This window comes from Curcuma longa, unplaced genomic scaffold, assembly GCF_044706935.1.
Source record: "Curcuma longa cultivar G26 ecotype Majalengka, Jawa Barat unplaced genomic scaffold, ITB_CL_G26_1.1 contig_25859, whole genome shotgun sequence".
NCBI lineage: Eukaryota > Viridiplantae > Streptophyta > Magnoliopsida > Zingiberales > Zingiberaceae > Curcuma > Curcuma longa.
This window is the reverse complement of record NW_027432902.1, coordinates 1-6,937: the sequence shown is the minus strand read 5'-3', so window position 1 is coordinate 6,937 and position 6,937 is coordinate 1. Positions and strand designations below refer to the sequence as shown.

The 6,937-nt window shown below is 33.4% G+C and overlaps 1 pseudogene; it reads left to right on the top strand.

Annotated features, from left to right (window-relative positions):
• Window positions 1-2,825: 2,825 nt before the first annotated feature.
• Window positions 2,826-6,882, top strand: LOC141818747 (uncharacterized; annotated as a pseudogene).
• The last annotated feature ends 55 nt before the right edge of the window (window positions 6,883-6,937 follow it).

Here is a 6,937-nt window from a genome sequence, read left to right as displayed (position 1 = left end):
CTGACTCAGCATCCTACTCAGCACTAGACCGATTCCACTTCTTTTTCCTCCGTTAGTTAATTCGCCTCTAGGAGGATCAAGGTAATTATGTGATCCTGTTCCCCTACTTGGGTGGCATAATGACCTAGTGTGATGGTGTTTGACATGACTTATCACTATTATGACTATGATGAGACACTTTCCTCACTCAGATTAGACGTATCTTTTGATAAGATATCTACACACACAGATATTCTCATAGGATAGATATGTAACATTCTCTCACCCTCACTTATATAACTTTCATTCTTGACAAATCCAGATATGCATACATCTTCACAAGATCCCTCTAATTAAAATTTTCCTCCTTCCCTCATTCTGGTGACTGACCTGAATGTCAAAGTGGTCGAGTCAGGGTACCACTAATTTTTCTTTTTACTATCATGGTGTTTGAGGTCCATCATCTCTTTTCTCTTCGCGAAGTCAACCTTGATGTTGGATGGCATGTCCAAGAGGTGATCTCGACAGAAATCAGAAATCTGAACAGTGTAATAAATGATATAAATGCGTTGCCTCATTGTTCATGTGTGACGATCGAGATACAAGGCTGCATAAGTTGCTCGTGCTCAAAATCTCCCCTACGACCACAGTGCATAAAGTATGTCTTTAGAACTGGAGCCTGTGATGCGTAAAGTTCCTCAGAATCATTAAGGGTTTTTTTTTCTTTAATAGAGGTATTTAAATCTTTACGCATCTAATTAATCTTTGAGATGTACGATGGATCTTCGATTCTGTGAGAATCCATCGAACATCTTACCCACCGCTGAACAGTCAAAGGTCGGCGCCTGATCTTTTTGATCTCGTGGATTCTCTAGAATTAGAATTGACTGTTCCATTGGTACACTAATTCCGTGCATGAACATTTGGCTTGCCATTATTATATTGAACTCGCGTTGAGGTGGGTAAAGAAGCACCAATGAGCAGCGCCATTATGTGCCTAAGTATTATTAGCTAGCGTTCACATCGGTGAGTTGTTGGGTGCTTTAGGTGTAATTAATGAGATATATTTATCACACGCCACGTGAAACCACAACACCATTACGTCATCATCATATGTACATGTGGTTGAATCTCGACCTCAAAAATTCAATTCAATTCAATTCGATGAGATGGTTGGAGGTTGAATTTCGACGTCGAGAGTTTGATTCTTCAGTAACGTATTTATCGATCATCTACCGTGTTAGAAAAGCCCACTCATTTTTTTAATTTATTTGATATGATGATAAAATATGGAATGCCCATTTTTGAAAAGTCGGATTGGAAAATTTGAATATTGAGTTAACAAATAAAACAATTAGAAAATTAATTGGGAAAAAAAACAATTTTGGGGAATCAAGCCCTCGAGCATTGTGTTTTAGGCGTGATAGAAAATCAATTGTTTATGGGAAAGGAAATGGATAGATATAGCAATTTATCAGGGAGATATATCTCATATTGAGAATTATGTACATTTTGAAAAGATTGAAAAATAATTAGGATAAATTAAATGTTCATAAGTAAACTTTTATATATATATACAAAAGTGATATCATGGATCTTTTAAAATACATGACTGTGCGTGATATCAAAATCCGGATGTCTGAAAGAATTCTGAGGATTTGAAATAGTAAATAGTATCATTTTATATTTTATTATTATTTATTTATTTATATTTAATATTATAATCCAACCTTTAAATTGTAAAAGAAAAAATCTTAAATGACTTAATAGTAAATAAAAATAAATTTTATTTTATTTTTTTATTTAATACTATAACTCAATCTCTAAATCTTAAAAGAAAATTCTTAAATGATTTAATCGTAAGTCAAAAAAAATAAATTTTGAACGTTCTGATTATGATATCGCACGTGATTACGTATTTTAAGACGTATAAGATATTTTATATATATATATATATATATATATATATATATATATATATAAAGAGAAAGAATTTTGATATATTGAGCGCCATTTGTAAGCACCAAGTATAAAAGTAATTAAATTTTTTCTTAAGATTTAAATTTTAAAGTTTAAGATTTAGAATTTAATATTTAATTTAAAGAAAATAAAAAAAAATATACTAGATGCTCCGATCACTCATAAATAGTATCCAACATAATATATATATTATAAATTATTTATGAATAAAATTTATAAATAATATTGATTATTAAATTTATAAATAAATAAAAAACTCTTAAAATAAATAAATTTATAACATCAAACTTACTAATTAATAAAAAAATAAAAAATATAAAAGTTTCAAATAATTAAATAATAATTAAATGAACTCAAATTGAGAGCTCCATAATCTTTAAAAAAATTAAACTAAATTTAAACAGTATTTCAATGAGTTAATTCATTTTAAATTTAATTTGGATTGGCTTGATTTTTTTATTAAATAAAGAGAGATGATCCTTGTCATTCCCGTCACAAATTTATGATGGAAATCTGGACCGTTTGATTTTAAAATAGAAGATTAAATCTAGGTCATCGCAATCATCCATTCAATCTACGGTCTGGATTTAATCTAAACTTTAAAATCGAATGATCCAGATTCCTGTCACAAAATTTGTGACGGGAATCTGTTGTGACAAGTAGCTTTATTTTTAAAGAAATTTAAACAACATAACATCCGCTAGGCTTTTAAAAAATGTTTTCCCATTTATTTATGTTGGTCACTGTAATTTTTGAAAATTCGTATTTGCCCTCATAAATTCGCGCAATTGTGAGGGTGTAAAATAGAAAATTGCATTTAAGCCGTTGGAGAAGGCATCGTCAACCGGCCCCTTAGGTCACAGAAGACGAGAGGGAGAGATGGCGGCCGAGAAGCCGGAAATTGTACGGAAGGCGGAGATCCTGATTGCGGAAACCATGTGCGGTCGCGACGCTTCTCACGACGCAGCTCACGCTTTTAGAGTGCGGGATGTTGCCCTTTCCCTTGCTAAAGAGGAGGCCTTGAGCCCTTCCTCTCGAGATCGTAAGGATCCACTCTTCCATCTTCTCCATCCGCGTCTTTTATTATTTATATCGTATGCTCACGTTGTTCGTGACCAAGTTTAGAGCTTTAGGATCGATGATAGTTTCACAGGTAGTGTTTATTGTTGGAAGGGATAAAGAATCAGTCCTTTGTGTATAATTAAGCAACTTGTCCTGGAATGTGAACTTGAAATGGGTTTAGGGCACATCAAATCCGGGTAACTTGTTTTCCTATGTGCATCAGTCTTGAATTCTGCTATTCTAATTACTTAATGTGATGAATGTAGACTATCAATGAGTTCCATGCTCATGTAATTCAGTGGTTGCGTATAGACCTTCATATGCATATCTAGTTATGCGTTGTTTCACTGCAGACATGTTATTTTAATATTCAATTGTTTCACTGCAGCTTTACCCAACTTAGTATCTTTAATTCAAACTCAAAAATTCAACAAAGAGAAAAAAAAAATCCTGATTGAAAAGAATACAGTTAGCATAAAGAAATTGGCAATTTATGATGATGTATATCATAAAAAAAGAGAATATGCTTGGGTCATGTATGGTGAGATATTTAATTTCAAAATGTTTGAAAGATGACTGACTATTTCTACCAAGAAGAAGCTTCAGATTCATGAAAAATACTAATAGTGAATCATGGCCTGGTACAAATTAAAAGAGTAAGAAGAGTAATGTTTTCGAGGAATTCAACGATGATTATTTTTCCAAAGAAAAATCACCTATTTTTCTCATCAATTTGGAAAAGTTTCCATTAAGCACCATCTGCTACGCTTATTATAAGTATTAAGAACTATACCTTGTCAACATTTTTTTTATTCATGGTAGGTGTAAATTATTTTTGAACAGTTCTATTACTATTGGTGCTATGGTAATCACGTATCTTAACTTTTGAATAGGTTGAACTTGCTGCTCTTCTTCATGACATAGGTAACAGTTTATCATTGTTTGTGGAATGTTGGATAAGAGTTTTGTAATTCAACTGAATTTTGCAATTGCTTGTCTTAATGCAGGAGATTACAAGTATACAAAGTGAGTATGATTGCTTGTGCCTCATTTTCTATTACATCTCTCTCTCTCTCTCTCTCTCTCACACACACACACACACACACACACACAGGTTATTAGTCATCTATTTCATGATTTCATCGAGATTTTTTCATTTAAGATAATTATTTATTTTTATGACTTCTGAACTTAGTTTCTGTTTTGCTGTATTTGTGATGACGATTGCTTTATTGCAAAGTGCAAAAAAATTTCATCTCTATCCTTGCTTGCAATTTTGTTGCTTGAATTTTAAATGACATTTCTTCCCAAGGGCCCAGCATATTGAGGCCCAATACATTGTTGTAGCACTGCAGATATTTCTCTTTCCAACCACACAATTACTAGTACCTCTATTGTAATTCCCAATATAAGGATTAAAATGGATACAAAAGTCCATATGAGCCCATGGACCTCTTTTAAGGATTCCGATAAAAGAATTGATAATTTGTACTTTTGTTAGGGATTTGGTGGAGGACACAACCATCATAGAGAAGTTTCTAAAGGAAGAGGGACTCGACGAAAGCAAAAGGGAAAAAATCCTGAGTATTATTAAGAACATGGGTGATCTTTTTCTTCCCTCACTTTGACTTTTTGCTAGTTGATTATGAACTCAAGTCATGTTATTTTTTGCACAAGACAGGAGAAATCTATATTGATAAAAGAATATTTAACATTATATCCCCCCATCTATGACTCAAAGAACACAAAAGATAAACCATGCATTGACCTCACCTCATCCCACAAAGGATATCCTATAATAAAAAAAACTTCAAAAGAAAAAGCACCATCTTCACCTCAATTGAATGTTTTTTTTCTTGAATAATAGCAAGGCAAAAGCTGATAAATTTCATAGACACTTTTCAATCAATAAGCTCTCTAAGAGATATTTAAGTATTCAAGAGTACAAACAGTTGTCTATAATTTTTGTGCTTCTTGGAATTTCATGCTATGAAAACATGATAATTGCATTGCAATCTTTGCCTGAAATCTCTAATAGGCAGAGTGAAATGTAAGATCAGGGTTGCAAAAGACAGAGTCACACATTCATGATGTTGTGTCGTAAGCTACTGGGAACTAGTTAGTTGAAGTTCATACTGAACCTGGAATTTGAACTTTTGTCAACTTCTAAACAGCTCTTATAAACTGACTGTTTTATATACTTGTCTACTATGTGAAGCAGTTAGCGTCCCCTTTGGCTTTTCTGATTATTGTTGACTAAACCAACACAACTTTATTTCCTTATTTACAGGGTTCAAAAATGAAGTTGCCTGCGCATCTTTTTCTAATTCTTCTCTGGAATTCTGCATAGTTCAAGATGCTGACCGTCTCGATGCAATTGGTGCAATTGGTAATTTCTTTTACTTGAGTTCATGCATACCACGTCCCTTGGTGTAATCTATATGGAGTTCTATATTCTAATGTTATCTTTGATGCAATAGTCGCAATGAGCAATAAGTTTGGAGCCCTTTAACATATAATAACTATAAAGATATTCCACTGAGTATAATCAAGATTGATTTAAGTTTATTAGACTTGCTTGCTGATATGCTGACTATGCTTTTGTTGTCATGCTATTTTTCCATGTTTTGTCCTGTTGATTTTGCATGCCTTGGACAGGAGTTGCTCGATGCTTTGTATATGGTGGAAGTAAGAATCATGTAATGTATGACCCTGAGATACCACCTCGCGAGGATTTAACAAAAGAGAAGTATACCATGAAAGATGCAAAGACTACCATCATAAATCATTTTCACGAGAAGCTTCAAACTGAAGGATTTGATGAAGACAAAGGTATGAATCTTGTGCGACAGATGAAACAAACACGAGTACTTTTCCAGTAAAGTTTTACTCTATTAATCAACAAATCAACACCTATGTTCCATCTGCATCCTTGGAAAGTATCTTAGTCTAAGATAGGCAAGCAGAGACAGAAGAAAGGATATGGAAATATATATATCATTGCGGGGAGATAAAAAAGATAGAAAAGAGATGATAATTTAACTTTTCAATTGTTCCATCTTCCTTCCTCGCAATACAACTCCTCCCCAGTTTCCTTCTTCATCTTCTTTCTTCTGCACCATTCTACAGCCTGCTGAATGAGCTGCTGGTTTAACTACCCACTACAAGTGATGCAACCAATCTGGCTAATAATAAGGGCAAATAGGTTTTTGGAGATTGGATTAATTCCAGATTGAACATGATTCTTCATAATTCATGCATCTGCATTTTTTTTTTTTCGTTTGAATATGATCACTTTTTCTTTGCACTTGCACTTTTTATTCCACCCATCTTCTGACCTTCATACAATGCTAAGATTGATCATATTCTTTGACATATTTTGCAAACTCAAATGGTAGAAAAAGATCTAAATAACTACCAATTTATCCTTGTTAGTTGTTACTGCTGTTTGCCAATACCTCATAATTGGTTGATCTCTATAGGCTGGTAAAAGAAGAGCAGAGAGACGGCACAAGTTCATGGAGGATTTCTTAGCAGAGTTCCATATGGAATGGGACGGGAGAGCTTGACCTGTCGGCTTGTCTTGTATTTTGCTCATTATCTATCAGATTAAACAGGCACCATTTCAGATCGATTATCATTTCTGTGCTTGCGGAAATACAACTATTTGATCTTGTAGAAGATCGTCCAAAGTCCATCAGATTGAGTAATATGACCATCATACTAGATAAGATTGCAGTGACAATGGTTTTCCATGTTGAAATTATTATTATTACATAATCGAGTTGCCGGACATACAAGGTAATTTGAATTGAAATAACTCAGATGTGTGACAAACATTGATCGATTTAAGTGCTGCTATGTGCAATAGTGTTCACACATAAGTGGGTTTGTGCAATCCAAACCTTAGATTTGT